Genomic DNA, 19309 nt, shown 5'->3' with positions numbered 1-19309 from the left:
CCCCCCGCGGTGGGCGTGTCCAGGCTGGGGGGGGGGGGCTCCCCGTATCCTCCAATCAGCGCTCGCCTCCTCCTCCTCCCCCCAGGGCGTGCCCAGGAGGGGGCGTGGCTTAGCCGCGGTGGGCGTGGTTTAGTGGCGGTGGGCGTGGCTTGGAGACTGTGGGCGTGGCTTAGGGGCGGTGGGCGTGGCTTAACCGCCTATAGCGTTAAGGGAGTGGGCGTGTCCGTTGCCCATATAAGGAGCGCGGAGGGGGCGTGTCGCGGGGAAGGGGCGTGTCGGTGGGCGGGGCCAAGGGGCGGGCGGGGCGCGCGGCGCTGGGTCCTTTGTTTGAGCGGAGCCGGCGGAGCCGCCAGCGGCCGGGGCCGGGCCGGGACCCCCCGGGACCCCCCACCCGGGACCCGCAGCCACCCACCCGCCCCTCCCCCCAACACACACACGCAGGTACCGCCGCCGCTACGGGATGGGGGAGGGGAGGGGGGGGAACCGCTTGACCCCCAACCCCCCCCCCCCAACTCCAACCTCCCTCCCCCCCCCCGTGCCTCAGTTTCCCCTCCCACCCCCCACACCCTTTCCCCTCCCCCCCCACCTCGATCCTCGAGCCCGGCTGGGTGGGGGAGGGGTGACCCCCCCGACCCCCCCCCCCTCCTTCTACCTTCCCCCTCCCCCACTCGCTCTACCCCTCCCCCACCCCCCCCTCCTCCTCCTTTCCCCTCCCCCCCCCCTCGCTGACGCAACACCCCGGGGGGGGGAGGGGTGGGGATGCCCCCCCCCCCGCCCCTCCCCCCACCCCCACCCCCCCCCTCGCTGCCCCGGGCTGGGCCCCGGCCGGGAGATAAGGCGGAGGCGGGAGAGACTGGGAGCACTGGGAGCGCTGGGAGGGCTGGGCTGGGAGCACTGGGAGCGCTGGGAGGGCTGGGCTGGGTGGACTGGGAGCGCTGGGAGGGCTGGGAGGGCTGGGCCTGGCTGTACTGGGAGCGCTGGGAGGGCTGGGCCTGGCCGGACTGGGGGCTAAGAGCCATACTGGGAGCACTGGGAGCACTGGGAGGGCTGGGCCTGGGAGCACTGGGAGCGCTGGGAGGGCTGGGCTGGGTGGACTGGGAGCGCTGGGAGTGCTGGGCCTGGCCGGACTGGGAGCACTGGGAGGGCTGGGCCTGGCTGTACTGGGAGCTAAGAGCCCTACTGGGAGCACTGGGAGCGCTGGGAGTGCTGGGAGTGCTGGGCCTGGCCGGACTGGGAGCACTGGGAGGGCTGGGCCTGGCTGTACTGGGAGCTAAGAGCCCTACTGGGAGCACTGGGAGCGCTGGGAGTGCTGGGCCTGGCCGGACTGGGAGCACTGGGAGGGCTTGGCCTGGCTGTACTGGGAGCTAAGAGCCATACTGGGAGCACTGGGAGCGCTGGGAGGGCTGGGCCTGGGAGCACTGGGAGGGCTGGGAAGGCTGGGCCTGGGTGGACTGGGAGTGGTGAGCTGGACTGGGAGCACTGGGAGTGCTGGGAGGGCTGGACTGGGAGGGCTGGGAGCACTGGGAGGGCTGGGCCTGGCTGGAATGGGAGCAAAGAACTGTACTGGGAGCACTGGGAGAGCTGGGAGGGCTGGGCCTGGCTGGACTGGGAGCTAAGAACTGTACTGGGAACACTGGGAGGGCTGGGCCTGGCCGGACTGGGAGTGCTGGGAGGGCTGGGCCCGGCTGTACTGGGAGCTAAGAGCTGTACTGGGAGCACTGGGAGCGCTGGGAGGGCTGGGCCTGGCTGTACTGGGAGTGGTGAGCTGGACTGGGAGCGCTGGGAGGGCTGGGCTGGGTGGACTGGGAGCACTGGGAGGGCTGGGCCTGGCCGGACTGGGAGCACTGGGAGGGCCGGACTGGGAGGGCTGGGCCAGGCTGTACTGGGAGATAAGAGCCTTACTGGGGCACTGGGAGCACTGGGCCTGGCAGTACTGGGAGCTATGTGCTGTACTGGGAGCACTGGGAGCGCTGGGAGGGCTTGGACTGGGAGCACTGGGAGGGCTGGGCCTGGTTGTACTGGGAGCTAAGAGCCGTACTGGGAGCACTGGGGGGGCTGGGCCTGGTTGTACTGGGAGCACTGGGAGGGCTGGGCCTGGTTGTACTGGGAGCTAAGAGCCATACTGGGAGCGCTGGGAGCACTGGGAGGGCTGGGCCTGGCTGTACTGGGAGCTGAGCCGTACTGGGAGCACTGGGAGCACTGGGGGGGGCTGGGCCTGGCTGTACTGGGAGCTAAGAGCCGTACTGGGAGCACTGGGAGCGCTGGGAGGGCTGGGCCTGGCTGTACTGGGAGCTATGGGCTGTACTGGGAGCACTGGGAGGGCTGGGCCTGGCTGTACTGGGAGCACTGGGGGGGCTGGGCCTGGCTGTACTGGGAGCTAAGAGCTGTACTGGGAGCACTGGGAGGGCTGGGCCTGGCTGTACTGGGAGCACTGGGAGGGCTGGGCTTGGCTGTACTGGGAGCTAAGAGCTGTACTGGGAGCACTGGGAGGGCTGGGCCTGGCTGTACTGGGAGCACTGGGAGGGCTGGGCTTGGCTGTACTGGGAGCTAAGAGCCGTACTGGGAGCACTGGGAGCACTGGGGGGGCTGGGCCTGGCTGTACTGGGAGCTATGGGCTGTACTGGGAGGACTGGGCTTGGATGTACTGGGAGCTAAGAGCCGTACTGGGAGCACTGGGAGCACTGGGAGGGCTGGGCCTGGCTGTACTGGGAGCACTGGGAGGGCTGGGCTTGGCTATACTGGGAGCTAAGAGCCGTACTGGGAGCACTGGGGGGGCTGGGCCTGGCTGTACTGGGAGCACTGGGAGGGCTGGGCTTGGCTGTACTGGGAGCACTGGGAGGGCTGGGCCTGGCTGTACTGGGAGCACTGGGAGGGCTGGGCTTGGCTGTACTGGGAGCTAAGAGCCATACTGGGAGCACTGGGAGCACTGGGGGGGCTGGGCCTGGCTGTACTGGGAGCACTGGGAGGGCTGGGCTTGGCTGTACTGGGAGCTAAGAGCCGTACTGGGAGCACTGGGAGCACTGTGGGGGCTGGGCCTGGCTGTACTGGGAGCTATGGGCTGTACTGGGAGGGCTGGGCTTGGCTGTACTGGGAGCTAAGAGCCGTACTGGGAGCACTGGGAGCTGTCTAAGGGCCCTACTGGGAGCTGGGGGTGTCAGGTAAGGGCTGTACTGGGAGCACTGGGAGCACTGGGAGCAGCTACTGGTCCCGATGTGGGGGGGAGGGGTGCCCTCCCAGTTCCTTCCCAGTGGCTCCCAGTGCTCCCAGTGCTCCCAGTCCCTCCCAGTTCTCGCTCCCAGTGCTCCCTGTCCATACCAGTTTCCTCCCCAGTGCTCCCAGTCCATACCAGTTCCCGCTCCCAGTGCTCCCAGTCCACGCCAGTTTCCCCCCCAGTGCTCCCAGTCCACGCCAGTTTCCCCCCCAGTGCTCCCAGTCCATACCAGTTCCTGCTCCTAGTGCTCCCAGTAACCCTGTCGTCCCCCCTAGTGCCTCCCAGTACCGTCCCAGTGCTCCCAGTCCCTCCCAGTTCCCGCTCCCAGTGCTCCCAGTCCCTCCCATTGCTCCCAGTCCCTCCCAGTTCCTGCTCCCAGTGCTCCCAGTCCCTCCCATTGCTCACAGTCCCTCCCAGTCCCTCCCAGTTTCCCCCCAGTGCTCCCAGTCCATACCAGATTCCCCCCCAGTCCCTCCCAGTTCCCGCTCCCAGTGCTCCCAGTCCATACCAGTTTCCCCCCCCAGTGCTCCCAGTCCCTCCCAGTTCCCGCTCCCAGTGCTCCCAGTACCCTCCCATTGCTCCCAGTCCATACCAGTTCCCGCTGCCAGTGTTCCCAGTCCCTCCCAGTTCCCGCTCCCAGTGCTCCCAGTCCGTGCCAGTTTCCCCCCAGTGCTCCCAGTCCCTCCCAGTTCCCGCTCCCAGTCCCTCCCAGTCCCTCCCAGTTTCCCCCAGTGCTCCCAGTCCCTCCCAGTTCCCGCTCCCAGTCCCTCCCAGTCCCTCCCAGTTTCCCCCAGTGCTCCCAGTCCATACCAGATTCCCCCCAGTCCCTCCCAGATCCCACTCCCACTGTTCCCAGTCCCTCCCAGTTCCCGCTCCCATTGCTCCCAGTCCATACCAGTTTCCCTCCCATTGCTCCCAGTCCCTCCCAGTTCCCGCTCCCAGTGCTCCCAGTCCACGCCAGTTCCCCCCGCAGTGCTCCCAGTCCCTCCCAGTTCCCCCCCCAGTGCTCCCAGTTGCTCCCAGTTCCCGCTCCCAGTGCTCCCAGTCCCTCCCATTGCTCCCAGTCCCTCCCAGTTCCCGCTCTCAGTGTTCCCAGTCCCTCCCAGTGCTCCCAGTCCCTCCCAGTTCCCCCCCCAGTGCTCCCAGTCCCTCCCAGTTCCCGCCTCCTGTCCCTCGCAGTTCCCGCTCCCAGTGCTTCCAGTCCATACCAGTGCTCCCAGTCCCTCCCAGTTCCCGCTCCCAGTCCCTCCCGGTGCTCCCAGTCCCTCCCAGTCCCCGCTCCCAGTGCTCCCAGTAACCCTGTCCCCCCCTCCCCAGATCCAGAGCATGGCTGGCGCGTAGCCCCTCCCCCACCCGGACCTGCTGCCACGTGAGTGCCCCTCCCCCACCCCCCACGCGTGTCCCACCCGTGTCCCATCCGTGTCCCCACCCGTGTCCCACCCGTGTCCCCACGTGTCCCCACCCGTGTCCCACCCGTGTCCCCCTGTCCCTCTGCCCGTGTCCCCGTGTCCCCACGTGTGTCCCACCCATGTCCCCCTGTCCCCACCCGTGTCCCCACCCGTGTCCCCCTGTCCCCACCTGTGTCCCACCCGTGTCCCCACCCGTGTCCCCGTCCGTGTCCCCCTGTCCCTCTCCCCGTGTCACCCCGCATGTCCCCAGCCTGTCCCTGTCCCCACGTGTCCCCATCCGTGTCCATCCATGTCCCCACTCGTGTCCCCACATGTCCCCATGTCCCCGTGTCCACCCGTGTCCCCACATGTCCCCACCCGTGTCCCCACGTGTGTCCCCCCATGTCCCTGTGTCCCCACCCGTGTCCCCACGTGTCCTCCTGTCCCACTGCCTGTGTCACCCCGTGTGTCCCCAGCCTGTCTGTGTCCCCACGTGTCCCCACACACGTGTCCGTGTCCCTGTAGCTCCCCACCCGTGTCCCCACGTGTCCCCAAGTGTCCCCCTGTCCCCACCCGTGTCCCCATGTGTGTCCATCCCTGTCCCCACCCGTGTCCCCACCCGTGTCCCCGTCCCCACTCATGTCCCCACACACGTGTCCGTGTCCCTGCAGCTCCCCACTTGTGTCCATCCCTGTCCCCACGTGTCCCCCTGTCCCCACCCGTGTCCCTGTGTCACCCCGTGTGTCCCCAGCCTGTTCGTGTCCTCATGTGTCCCCCTGTCCCCACTCGTGTCCCCACTCGTGTCCTCATGTGACCCCCCCTGTCCCCACCCGTGTCCCCATGTATGTCCATCCGTGTCCCCATCCATGTCCCCACCCGTGTCCCCCTGTCCCTCAGCCCATGTCCCCGTGTCACCCTGTGTGTCCCCAGCCTGTCCCTGTCCCCACATGTCCCTGTGTCCCCACACGTGTCCCCACACGTGTCTATCTGTGTCCCCACATGTCCCCATGGCCCCACTCGTGTCCACCCGTGTCCCCTTGTGTCCCCCTGTCCCTCAGCCCGTGTCCCCGTGTCACCCCGTGTGTCCCCAGCCTGTCTGTGTCCCCGTGTGTCCCCACCTGTCCCCCTGTCCCCACACGTGTCCCCGTGTCACCCCGTGTGTCCCCAGCCTGTCCCTGTCCCCACATGTCCCCACGTGTGTCCCCATGTGTCCATCCGTGTCCCCATGTGTGTCCCCACGTGTCCCCACACACGTGTCCGTGTCCCTGCAGCTCCCCACTCATGTCCATCCCTGTCCACACGTGTCCCCACATGTCCCTGTCCCTCTGCCCGTGTCCCCGTGTCACCCCATGTGTCCCCAGCCTGTCCATGTCCCCACCCGTGTCCATCCGTGTCCCCACGTGTCCCCATGTCCCCACTCGTGTCCACCCATGTCCATCCGTGTCCTCACCCGTGTCCCCACGTGTCCCCCGTCCCTCTGCCCGTGTCCCCGTGTCACCCCGTGTGTCCCTACATGTCTGTGTCCCCATGTGTGTCCCCACGTGTCCCCCTGTCCCCACTCGTGTCCCCACACACGTGTCCGTGTCCCTGCAGCTCCCCACACGTGTCCACCCGTGTCCCAACGTGTCCCCCTGTCCCTCTCCCCGTGTCACCCCGTGTCACCCCAGCCTGTGTCCCCGTGTGTCCCCACATGTCCCCACCCCTGTCCCCACCCGTGTCCCCGTCCCTCTGCCCGTGTCCCCGTGTCACCCCCTGTGTCCCCAGCCTGTCCGTGTCCCCACGTGTCCCCCTGTCCCTCTGTCCCCACCCGTGTCCCCACATGTGTCCACTCGTGTCCCCATCCATGTCCCCACCCGTGTCCCCCTGTCCCTGTGTCACCCCGTGTGTCCCCACATGTCCCCACACACGTGTCCGTGTCTCTGTAGCTCCCCACCCGTGTCCCCCTGTCCCCACCTGTGTCCCCACTCGTGTCCACCCGTGTCCCCTTGTGTCCCCCTGTCCCTCTGCCCGTGTCCCCGTGTCACCCCGTGTGTCCCCAGCCTGTCCGTGTCCTCACGTGTCCCCACGTGTCCCCACATGTCCCTGTGTCCCCACCCGTGTCCCCCTGTCCCTCTGCCCGTGTCACCCCGTGTGGCCCCAGCCTGTCCGTGTCCCCACGTGTCCCCCTGTCCCTCTGTCCCCACCCGTGTCCCCACATGTGTCCACCCGTGTCCCCATCCATGTCCCCACCCGTGTCCCCCTGTCCCTGTGTCACCCCGTGTGTCCCCACATGTCCCCACACACGTGTCCGTGTCTCTGTAGCTCCCCACCCGTGTCCCCCTGTCCCCACCTGTGTCCCCACTCATGTCCACCCGTGTCCCCACGTGTCCCCCTGTCCCCACCTGTGTCCCCACTCGTGTCCACCCGTGTCCCCTTGTGTCCCCCTGTCCCTCTGCCCGTGTCCCCGTGTCACCCCGTGTGTCCCCAGCCTGTCCGTGTCCTCACGTGTCCCCACGTGTCCCCACATGTCCCTGTGTCCCCACCCGTGTCCCCCTGTCCCTCTGCCCGTGTCACCCCGTGTGACCCCAGCCTGTCCCTGTCCCCGCGTGTCCCCGTCCCCACGCATGTCCCCCTGTCCCCCCCTGTCCCCGCGTGACCCCCTGTCCCCCCACGTGTCCCCCTGTCCCCCCGTCGCCCCACGTGTCCCCCTGTCCCCACGTGTCCCCCTGTCCCCATGTGTCCCCCTGTGCTCACCCGTGTCCCCACGTGTCCCTCTGTCCCCCTCTGTCCCCCTCTGTCCCCCTCTCTCCCCTTGTCCCCCCACGTGTCCCCCACGTGTCCCCCTGTGCCCACCCGTGTCCCCACGTGTCCCCCTGTCCCCCTCTGTCCCCCTCTGCCCCCCTTGTCCCCCCACGTGTCCCCCTGTCCCCCATGTCCCCCCTGTCCCCATCCCTGTCCCCCTGTCCCTGTCCCCCCATGTGTCCCCCTGTCCCCACGTGTCCCCCTGTCCCCCTACGTGTCCCAGTGTCCCCCTGTCCCCCCACATGCCCCCACGTGTCCCCCCCTGTGTCCCCCCATCCCCCCACGTGTCCCCCTGTCCCCTCCCATGTCCCCACGTGTCCCCCTGTCCCCACGTGTCCCCCTGTCCGCCCCTGTCCCCCGGCCCCCCATCTCCCCACATGTCCCCCCGTCCCCCCATGTCCCAACCCGTCCCCACGTGTCCCCCCCTGTCCCCCCACATGTCCCCCTGTGCCCACCCGTGTCCCCACGTGTCCCCCTGTCCCCCCACATGACCTCCTGTCCCCCCATGTCCCCCCCTGTCCCCACGTGTCCCCCTGTCTCCCCTGTCCCCCCCATGTCCCCCTTGTCCCCCCACGTGTCCCCTGTCCCCCTGTCCCCATGTGTCCCCCTGTCCCCCCACATGTACCCCCTGTCCCCACGTGTCCCCCTGTGCCCACCCGTGTCCCCCTTGTCCCCGCACGTGTCCCCCTTGTCCCCCCACGTGTCCCCCTGTCCCCCCATCCCCCGATGTGTCCCCCTGTCCCCCCATCCCCCCACGTGTCCCCCTGTCCCCCATCCCCCAATGTGTCCCCCTGTCCCCCCATCCCCCCACGTGTCCCCCTGTCCCCACCCGTGTCCCCACGTGTCCCCCTGTCCCCCCATGTCCCCCTATGTCCCCCCCATGTGTCCCCCCCATCCCCCCACGTGTCCCCCTGTCCCCCCACGTGTCCCCCCGTCCCCCCCTGTCCCCCCTGTCCCCCCTGTCCCCCTGTGTCCCCCTGTCCCCATGTGTCCCCCTGTCCCCCCCTGTCCCCACCCCTGTCCCCCCATCTCCCCACGTGTCCCCCGTCCCCCCCCATCCCCCCGTCCCCCCCATCCCCCCACGTGTCCCTGTGTCCCCACCCGTGTCCCCACGTGTCCCCCTGTGTCCTCCTGTCCTCCTCTGTCCCCCCCATCCCCCACGTGTCCCCCTGTCCCCCCACGTGTCCCCCTGTCCCCCCATGTCCCCCCTGTCCCCCCACGTGTCCCTGTGTCCCCACCCGTGTCCCCACGTGTCCCCACGTGTCCCCCTGTCCCCCCATGTCCCCCCCATCCCCCACGTGTCCCCCTGTCCCCCCACGTGTCCCCCTCTCCCCCCCGTCCCCCCCATCCCCCCATGTGTCCCCTGGTCCCCCCACCCATGTCCCCACGTGTCCCCACGTGTCCCCCCCCGTCCCCCCATGTCCCCCCCATCCCCCCACGTGTCCCCCCCATCCCCCCACGTGTCCCCCCGTCCCCCCCTGCCCCCCCCCCGGTCCCCCCACGCGTGTTCCCCTCCCCCCCCTTCCCCTTCCCGTCCCGTCCCCTCCCCCGCGCGATGTCACGGAGCGTCCGGCTGACGTCACCAGGAAGGGGGGGGAGGGGGGAGGGGGGTGGGGGATGGGCACGGCCCACGCGGGGCCCGGCCCGGGTCACCCGGCCACACGCGGGGACACGGGGACAGCGGGAGGCAGCAGCCGGTACGGCGGGGGGGGGGCACGAGTGGGGGGGCTGGGGGCACGAGTGGGGGGGTCACAGGGGGCTGGGGGCACGAGTGGGGGGGCTGGGGACACGAGTGGGGGTGGCACAGGGGGGGGACACGAGTGGGGGGGCTGGGGGCACGAGTGGGGGGTCATGGGGGGGACACGAGTGGGGGGGTCATGGGGGGGGGACACGAGTGGGGGGTCACAGGGGGCTGGGGACACGAGTGGGGGGGGGCACGGTGGGGGCACGAGTGGGGGGGCTGGGGACACAAGTGGGGGATGTGGGGGGGCTGGGGACACGAGTGGGGGAGTCACAGGGCGGGGGACACGAGTGGGGGGGCTGGGGACACGAGTGGGGGGGCACGGGGGGGGACACGAGTGGGGGGGTCACAGGGGGCTGGGGACACGAGTGGGGGTGTGGGGGGGCTGGGGACACGAGTGGGGGGGGCACAGGGGGGACACGAGTGGGGGGTCACAGGGGGCTGGGGACACGAGTGGGGGGGCTGGGGACACGAGGGGGGGGCACGGGGGGTGGGACACGAGTGGGGGGTCACGGGGGAGGACACGAGTGGGGGGGTCACGGGGGGGTCACAGTGGGCTGGGGACAAGAGTGGGGGGGTCATGGGGGGGGACACAAGGGGGGTCACAGGGTCATGGGGGGGCTGGAGACATGAGTGGGGGTTGTGGGGGGCTGGGGACATGAGTGGGGGGATTACGGGGGGGACATGAGTGGGGGGTCAGGGTGGGGGCACGGGGGGGACACGAGTGGGGGGACATGGGGGGGACACGAGGGGGGTCACAGGGGTCATGGGGGGCTGGGGACACGAGTGGGGGGGTCATGGGGGGGGCCACGAGTGGGGGGGTTACCGGGGGGACTAGAGGGGGGGTCATGGGGGGGCTGGGGACACGAGTGGGGGGGTCACCGGGGTCATGGGTGGGAGGGTGGGGGGACACGGGCAGGGCACATGAGTGGGGGGGTGGGGGGGCTGGGGACACGAGTGGAGGGGTCAAGGGGGGGACATGAGTGGGGGCACGAGTGGGGGGGTCACAGGGGGCTGGGGACATGAGTGGGGTGGGTTACGGGGGGGACATGAGTGGGGGGGTCATGGGGGGGCTGGGGACATGAGTGGGGGGGTCACGGGGGTCAGGGGGGGTGGAGGGACACGGGCAGGGGACACGAGTGAGGGGGTCACGGGGGGGACATGAGTTGGGGGGGGTCATGGGGGCTGGGGACACGAGTGAGGGAGGGTCACAGGGGTGGTCACGAGTGGGGTGGACACGGGGGACACACGAGTGGGGGGGTCACGAGTGGGGGGTCGTGGGGGGTCATGGGGGGGACACGAGTGGGGGGGTCACAAGGGTTATGGGGGGGCTGGGGGGACATGGGGACACGAGTGGGGGGTACACGGAGGGGTACACGGGGGGGTCACAGGGACACGAGTGGGGGGGTCACAGGAGGGGGCACGAGTGGGAGGGTCACGGGGGGGACATGGGGGGGGTCAGGGGGGTGGGGATACGAGTGGGGGGGTCATGGGAGGACTGGGGGAACACGGGGGGGATATGAGTGGGGGGTGTCAATGGGGGCTGGGGACATGAGTGGGAGGGACATACGGGGGTCATGGGGGGGCTGGGGACACGAGTGGGGGGTCACGGGGGGGACACGAGTGGGGGGTCACACGGGGGACATGAGTGGGGGGGTCACGGGGGGGCTGGGGACACGGGGAGGGTCACAGGGGGACACATGAGTGGGGGGGTCACAGGGGTCATGGGGGGGCTGGGGACACGAGTGGGGGGGTGGGGGGTCACGAGTGGGGGGGTCACGGGGGGGACATGGGGGGGTCACAGAGGTCTGGGGACACGAGTGGGGGGTCAGGGGGGGTCGGAGACACGAGTGGGGGGGTCACGGGGGTCACGGGGGGGGTGGGGGGACGCGCGTGGGGGGGTCACAGGGGGCTGGGGGGGGGGGTTGGGGCGCCTCCCGCGTGTTGAGCCGGCGCCGCGTGTGCGCGATGATGTCACGGGGCGGGGGGGGTGGGGGCTGGGCCCGTGACGTCACGGGCGTGTCCCCTCCCCCACCCCCCACCCCCCCTTCCCGGCAACCGGCTCCTTCCCGCTCCCCAGGGCTGGGGGGGGGATGGGTGGGGCTGGGGAGGGGGTTTCCCGGCCCCACCCCCCACCCTCGCCCCTCCCCCACATCTCGGGACACCCCAAAACCCCCCTCGTGGGGGGGGGGGAGGGGAGGGGAAGAGCCTCTTGCTCCCCACGTGACCCCCCCAGCTCCCCACGTGACCTCCTCTCAGCTCCTCTCTTCTGATTGGTCCCCCAGGGCTGAGCTAGAAGACGGCTGGGAACGATGATTGGCTGCCGAGCCAGGGGCGCCCTGTGATTGGCTGGAGACCCGGAGAGCGGCGGCGGATTGGTGAGGAGGAGGAGGGGGCGGGGCTGGAAGGGGAGGCCACGCCCACTTCCGCCGCACCGGGCTCCTGCTGCCCCTCCCCCCACCCCACCCCCATAACCCCCCCCCCGGCCCCTAAACACCCCCCCCGGCCCCATAAACCCCCCCCAACCCTGTCCCCAGACCCCTCCCCCACCCCATAAGCTCCCCCAGCCCCATAACCCCCCCCCACCCTATAACCCCCCCCTGGCCCCATAACGCCCCCCCCAGCCCAATAAACACACCCCTGTCCCAGACCCCACCCCATAACCCCCCCCCCAGCCCCATAGACCCCCCAGCCCCATAAACACCCCCCCAGCCCCATAACCCCCCCCCCACCCCATAAACCCCCCCCACCCCTGTCCCCAGACCCCTTCCAAACCCCATAACCCCCCCCCCCACCCCCATAAACCCCCCCAGCCCCAAAACCCACCCCCCGGCCCCAGACCCCCCCAGCCCCATAACACCCCCAGACCCATAACCCCCCCCCCGGCCCCAGACCCCCCCCAGCCCCATAACCCCCCCCCCCCGCCCCATAACCCCCCCCCCCAGCCCCATAACCCCCTGGTCCCCGCAGGTGTATGCAGCAGCGAGGGAGGGGCCGCCCCAGCCCCATAACCCCCCCCCACCCCATAAACACCCCCCTGGTCCCAGACCCTCCCAGCCCCATAAACCCCCCCCGGCCCCATAACCCCCCCCCCAGCCCCAGACTCACCCCCCAGCCCCATAACACCCCCCTCCCCGGGCCCCAGACCCCCCCCAGCCCCATAACACCCCCAGACCCATAACCCCCCCCAGCCCCCATAACCCCCCCCACCCCATAAATCCCCCCCTGTCCCATACCACCCCCAGCCCCCATAACCCCCCCCAGCCCCCATAAAGCCCCCCCAGCCCCATAACCTCCCCCCGGCCCCAGACCCCCCCCCCAGCCCCATAAACACCCCCCTGGTCCCAGACCCTCCCAGCCCCATAAACCCCCCCCAGCCCCATAACCATCCCCCTCGCCCCAGACCCCCCCCAGCCCCATAACCCCCCCCCCCGCCCCATAAACCCCCCAGCCCCATAACCCGCCCCCCCCAGCTCCAGACCCCCCCAGCCCCATAAACCCCCCTGGCCCCATAACCCACCCCCCGGCCCCAGACCCCCCCCCAGCCCCATAACCCCCCCCAGCCCCATAACCCACCCCCCGGCCCCAGACCCCCCCCAGCCCCATAACCCCCCCAGCCCCATAACCCCCCGGTCCCCGCAGGTGTATGCAGCAGTGAGGGAGGGGCCGCCCCAGCCCAGCAGCCGCCCCACCCCCCCTGACCCCCCACCCCCCCCGGGGCCACCCCAGACCCACCCCCTGCGGGGGGGCCCGGGGGGACCCAGGATTCCAGCGCCCCAGGAGTGGTGAGTGGGGGGGGGGGATATGGGGGGTGGGAGTGGGGGGGCTGGGGGGGCAGGGGGCACAGGGGGGGTGATGCTGGGGGGTGATGCTGTGGGGTGACGTTGTGGGGTGACACTGTGGGTGATGCTGTGGGGTGACGCTGTGGGGTGATGCTGTGGGGTGACGTTATAGGGTGGTACTACAGGGTGACGTTGTGGGGTGATGCTGCGGGGTGACACTGTGGGGTGATGCTGTGGGGTGACACTATAGGGTGGCGCTGCAGGGTGACATTATGGGGTGATACTACAGGGTGACGCTGTGGGGTGATGCTGTGGGGTGATGCTGTGGGCTGCATCTGTAGGGTGACGCTGTGCGGTGACGTTACAGGGTGACACTGTGGGGTGGTGTTGCGGGGTGACACTGTGGGGTGACGCTACAGGGTGACACTACAGGGTGATGCTGCGGGGCGATGCTACAGGGTGACACTACAGGGTGATGCTGTGGGGTGATGCTGTGGGGTGACACTGGGGTGATGCTGCGGGGCGATGCTACGGGGTGACACTACAGGGTGATGCTGTGGGGTGATGCTGTGGGGTGACACTACAGGGTGATGCTGTGGGGTGATGCTGTGGGGTGACGTTACAGGGTGACGCTGTGGGGTGATGCTGTGGGGTGACACTACAGGGTGATGCTGCGGGGCGATGCTACGGGGTGACACTACAGGGTGACGCTGTGGGGTGATGCTGTGGGGTGACACTACAGGGTGATGCTGCGGGGCGATGCTACGGGGTGACACTACAGGGTGATGCGGGGCGATGCTACGGGGTGACACTACAGGGTGACGCTGTGGGGTGATGCTGTGGGGTGACACTACAGGGTGACGCTGTGGGGTGATGCTGTGGGGTGACACTACAGGGTGATGCTGTGGGGTGATGCTGTGGGGTGACGTTACAGGGTGACACTGTGGGGCAGTGCTATGGAGTGACGTTATAGGGTGGTACTACAGGGTGGCACTGTGGGGTGACGCTGTGGGGTGACATTGTGGGGTGATGCTGTGGGGTGACACAATAGGGTGACGCTGCAGGGTGACGTTATGGGGTGATACTACAGGGTGACGCTGTGGGGTGGCACTACGAGGTGACGCTGTGGGGTGACGTTATGGGGTGATACTATAGGGTGATGCTGTAGGGTGACGCTACGGGGTGTCGCTGTGGGGTGTCGCTGTGGGGTGACACTGGCGTGGTGTTGCAGGGTGATGCTGCGGGGTGATGCTGCGGGGTGACATTATAGGGTGATACTACAGGGTGACACTGTGGGGTGATGCTGGGGGTGACGCTACGGGGTGACACTGTGGGGTGACGCTGTGGGGTGATACTACAGGGTGATGCTGTGGGGTGATGCTGTGGGGTGATACTACAGGGTGACGCTGTGGGGTGGCACTACGAGGTGACACTGTGGGGTGACGTTATGGGGTGGTACTATAGGGTGACGCTGTAGGGTGATGCTGCAGGGTGACGCTGTGGGGTGATGCTGTGGGGTGATGCTGTGGGCTGAATCTGTAGGGTGACGCTGTGGGGTGACATTACAGGGTGACGCTGTGGGGTGGCGTTGCAGGGTGATGCTGTGGGGTGATGCTGGGGGGTGGCGCTATGGTGTGATACTACAGGGTGACGCTGCAGGGTGACACTGTGGGGTGACGCTACAGGGTGACACTACAGGGTGATGCTGTGGGGTGATGCTGTGGGGTGACGCTTGGGGTGACACTGGGGTGATGCTGTGGGGTGACGCTATGGGGTGATGCTGCACGGTGACGCTGTGAGGTGATGCTGTGGGGTGACGTTATGGGGTGATACTACAGGGTGACACTACAGGGTGATGCTGTGGGGTGACACTACGGGGTGACGCTGTGGGGTGACGCTGTGGGGTGATGCTGCAGGGTGACGCTGTGGGGTGATGCTGTGGGGTGATGCTGTGGGCTGCATCTGTAGGGTGACGCTGTGCGGTGACGTTACAGGGTGACGCTGTGGGGTGGTGTTGCGGGGTGACACTGTGGGGTGACGCTACAGGGTGACACTACAGGGTGATGCTGCGGGGCGATGCTACGGGGTGACACTACAGGGTGACGCTGTGGGGTGATGCTGTGGGGTGACACTACAGGGTGATGCTGCGGGGCGATGCTACGGGGTGACACTACAGGGTGACGCTGTGGGGTGATGCTGTGGGGTGACACTACAGGGTGATGCGGGGCGATGCTACAGGGTGACACTACAGGGTGACGCTGTGGGGTGATGCTGTGGGGTGACACTACAGGGTGATGCGGGGCGATGCTACAGGGTGACACTACAGGGTGACGCTGTGGGGTGATGCTGTGGGGTGACACTACAGGGTGATGCTGTGGGGTGATGCTGTGGGGTGACGTTACAGGGTGACGCTGTGGGGTGATGCTGTGGGGTGACACTACAGGGTGATGCTGTGGGGTGATGCTGTGGGGTGACGTTACAGGGTGACGTTGTGGGGTGATGCTGTGGGGTGACACTACAGGGTGATGCTGGGGAGCGATGCTGGGGGGTGACGCTACAGAGTGACGCTGTGGGGTGACACTGGGATGATGTTGCGGGGTGATGCTGTGGGGTGACACTGTGGGGTGATGCTGTGGGGTGATACTACAGGGTGACACTGTGGGGTGACGCTGCGGGGTGGCGCTATGGGGTGACACTACGGGGTGACGCTGTGGGGTGATGTTGTGTGGTGATGCTATAGGGTGACACTGGGATGATGCTGCACGGTGACGCTGTGAGGTGACATTGTGGGGTGACACTGTGGGGTGATGCTACAGGGTGACGCTGTGGGGTGACACTGGGGTGATGCTGCGGGGGGATACTGCAGGGTGATGCTGCGGGGCAATGCTACGGGGTGACACTACAGGGTGACGCTGGGGGGTGATGCTGTGGGGTGACATAACAGGGTGATGCTGTGGGGTGATGCTGTGGGGTGACACTACAGGGTGACGCTGGGGGGTGATGCTGTGGGGTGACATAACAGGGTGATGCTGTGGGGTGATGCTGTGGGGTGACACTACAGGGTGGCACTGCGGGGTGATGTTGTGGGGTGACGTTACAGGGTGACACTGTGGGGCAGTGCTGGGGGGTGACGTTCTGGGGTGATACTACAGGGTGACGTTGTGAGGTGATGCTGTGGGGTGACACTGTGGGGTGATGATACAGGGTGAGATTACAGGGTGATGCTGCGGGGTGACGTTATGGGGTGATACTACAGGGTGACACTGTGGGGTGATGCTACAGGGTGGCTCTGCGGGGTGATGCTGCAGGGTTACACTGCGTGGTGACGCTGGGGGTGACGCTGTGGGTTGTCGCTGTGGGTTGTCGCTGTGGGGTGACGCTGTGGGGTGACGCTACGGGGTGACTCTGTAGGGTGACGTTGCAGGGTGACGCTGTAGGGAGACGCTGTAGGGTGACGCTGCGGGGTGACGCTGCTGGGTGACACTGTGGGGTGACGCGGTGTGGTGATGCTGTGGGGTGACGCTGCTGGGTGACTCTGTGGGGTGGTGCTGTGGGGTGACGCTACGAGGTGATGCTGCTGGGTGACACTGTGGGGTGGCACTGCAGAGTGATACTGTAAGGTGACGCTGCTGGGTGACTATATGGGGTGACGCTGTGGGGTGACGCTGTGGGGTGACGCTGCGGGGTGACGCTGTGGGGTGACGCTGCGGGGTGACGCTGCGGGGTGACGCTGTAGGGTGACGCTGAGGGGTGACGCTGTAGGGTGACGCTGTAGGGTGACGCTGTGGGGTGACGCTGCGGGGTGATGCTGTAGGGTGACGCTGTGGGGTGACACTGTGGGGTGACGCTGCGGGGTGACGCTGTAGGGTGACGCTGTGGGGTGACGCTGCGGGGTGACACTGTGGGGTGACGCTGTAGGGTGACGCTGCGGGGTGACGCTGCGGGGTGACGCTGTAGGGTGACACTGTGGGGTGACGCTGCGGGGTGACGCTGTGGGGTGACACTGTGGGGTGACACTGTGGGGTGACGCTGTAGGGTGATGCTGTAGGGTGACGCTGCGGGGTGACACTGTGGGGTGACGCTGCGGGGTGGCACTGTAGGGTGATGCTGTGGGGTGACGCTACGGGGTGACGCTGTGGGGTGATGCTGTGGGGTGATGCTGCAGGGTGACACTGTGGGGTGACGCTGCGGGGTGACGCTGCGGGGTGACGCTGCTGGATGACGCGGGGTGATGCTGCGGGGTGACGCTGTAGGGTGACTGTAGGGTGACGCTGCTCTGGGGTGACACTACTGTGGGGTGACATTATGGGGTGACGCTCTGGGGCTCCCCTGTTGTGGGTCAGGCCGATGCATCGCACAGTGGGGTGTTGCTGTGGGGTGATGCTGCTGTGGGGTGCTGCTGTGGGTCACTAGGGGTCCCTATATGTCCCTATGGGTCCCTGTGGGTCTCTATTGGTCTCTATGGGTTCTTATGTGTCTCTATGGGTCTCTATGGGTCTCTATGGGTCCCTATGGGTCCCTATGGGTTGCTATGGGGTGATGCTATGAGTCTCTATGGGTTCCTATGTGTCCCTATGGGTCCATATGGGTCCCTATGTGTTCCTATGGGTCTCTATGGGTCCCTATGTGTCCCTATGGGTCCCTATGGGTCTCTATGGTCCCCATGGGTCCCCATGGTCCCCATGCCCCGCCAGTGACCCCCCCCGTGCCCTGTGCAGGCCGATGCATCGCGCGGTGGGGTGATGCTGCTGTGGGGTGATGCTGCTGTGGGGTGATGCTGCTGTGGGGTGATGCTCTGGGTCCCTATGGGTCCCTATGGGTCTCTGTGGGTCTCTATGGGTCCCCATGGGTCCCCATGGTCCCCATCCCCCCCCTGGTGACCCCCCCGTGCCCTGTGCAGGCCGATGCATCGCGCGGTGGGGTGATGCTGTGGGGTGATGCTGTGGGGTGATGCTGTGGGTCCCTGTGGGTCTCTGTGGGTCCCTATGGGTCCCTGTGGGTCCCTATGGGTCCCTGTGGGTCCCTATGTGTCCCTATGGGTCTCTATGTGTCCCTATGGGTCCTTATGGGTCCTTATGGGTCTCTATGGGTCCCTATGTGTCCCTATGGGTTCCTATGTGTCCCTATGAGTCTCTATGGGTTCCTATGGGTCCCTATGGGTCCTTATGGGTCCCTATGTGTCCCTATGGGTCTCTATGGGTCTCTATGGGTCCCTATATGTCCATATGGGTCTTTATGTGTCCCTATGGGTCCCTATGAGTCCCATGGGTCCCCATGGTCCCCATGCCCCCCGGTGACCCCCCTGTGCCCTGTGCAGGCCGATGCATCGCGCGGTGGGGTGATGCTGTGGGGTGATGCTGCTGTGGGGTGATGCTGCTGTGGGGTGATGCTGTGGGTCCCTATGGGTCCCTATGTGTCCCTATGGGTCCCTATGGGTCCCCATGGGTCCATATGGTCCCCATGCCCCCCGGTGACCCCCCCGTGCCCTGTGCAGGCCGATGCATCGCGCGGTGGAGCCGCTGGGCGGGCGGGCGGGTCGCGAGCCCTTCGCCGTGGGGAGCCTGGGCTGTGCGGGGGGCTGGGCCTGCCCCCCCCGGCCCTGGCTGCCCAGCACCAGGTACCGACCCCCCCCGGGACCCCCCCAACCCCCCCCCAACCCCCCTGCCCCTCAGGGGCACCCCCGTCCCCTGGGAAGGGTGGATGGGGGTGTCATCCCCCCCCCATCATCTCTGGGTGTTGGTCCTTCCCCCCCCACACCCCAATTTCCCCCCCCCCCCCAAAATTCCCCCCCCCCCCAATTTCCACCACCCCCCCAACCCCAATTCCCCCCCCCAATTTCCCCCCACACACCCTAATTTCCCCCCCACCCCTATTTCCCCCACCCTCAATTTGCCCCACCCCCACTCCAATTTGCCCCCCCCAATTTACCCCCACCCCCCCAATTTCCCCCCCCAATTCCCCCCACCCCAATTTCCCCCAAATATCCCACCCCAATTTCCCCCACCCCAATTTACCCCCCAATTCCCCCCCCCAATTTCCACCCCCACCCCAATTTCCCCCACCCCCAATTCCCCCCCCAATTCCCCCCCCAATTCCCCCCCCAATTCCCCCCCCAATTTCCCCCCCAATTCCCCCCCACCCCAATTTCCCCCCCAATTCCCCCCCCCCAATTTCCCCCACCCCCCCACCCTAATTTCCACCCCCACCCCAATTTACCCCCCAATTCCCCTCCCAATTCCCCCCATCCCAATTCCCCCCCCAATTTCCACCCCCCACCCCAATTTCCCCCCACCCCAATTCCCCCCCCCAATTTTGCCCCCACCCACCCCAATCTCCCCCCCAATTCCCCCCCCTAATTCCCTCCCCAATTCCCCCCACCCCAATTTCCACCCCCCCAATTCCCCCC

At 67.8% G+C, this 19309-nt stretch overlaps 1 long non-coding RNA gene across 1 annotated transcript; it reads left to right on the top strand.

Moving 5' to 3' along the window:
- The first annotated feature begins 338 nt into the window (after positions 1 to 338).
- LOC311204662 lies at positions 339 to 11474 on the top strand. The gene is made up of 3 exons (XR_014618086.1): positions 339 to 441; positions 4529 to 4580; positions 11407 to 11474. It is a non-coding gene; the product is annotated as an uncharacterized lncRNA (long non-coding RNA).
- The last annotated feature ends 7835 nt before the right edge of the window (positions 11475 to 19309 follow it).

This window comes from Gallinula chloropus, assembly GCF_964237585.1.
Source record: "Gallinula chloropus genome assembly, contig: HAP1_SCAFFOLD_499, whole genome shotgun sequence".
Lineage (NCBI taxonomy): Eukaryota > Metazoa > Chordata > Aves > Gruiformes > Rallidae > Gallinula > Gallinula chloropus.
This window is presented reverse-complemented; position numbering and strand designations above follow the sequence as displayed.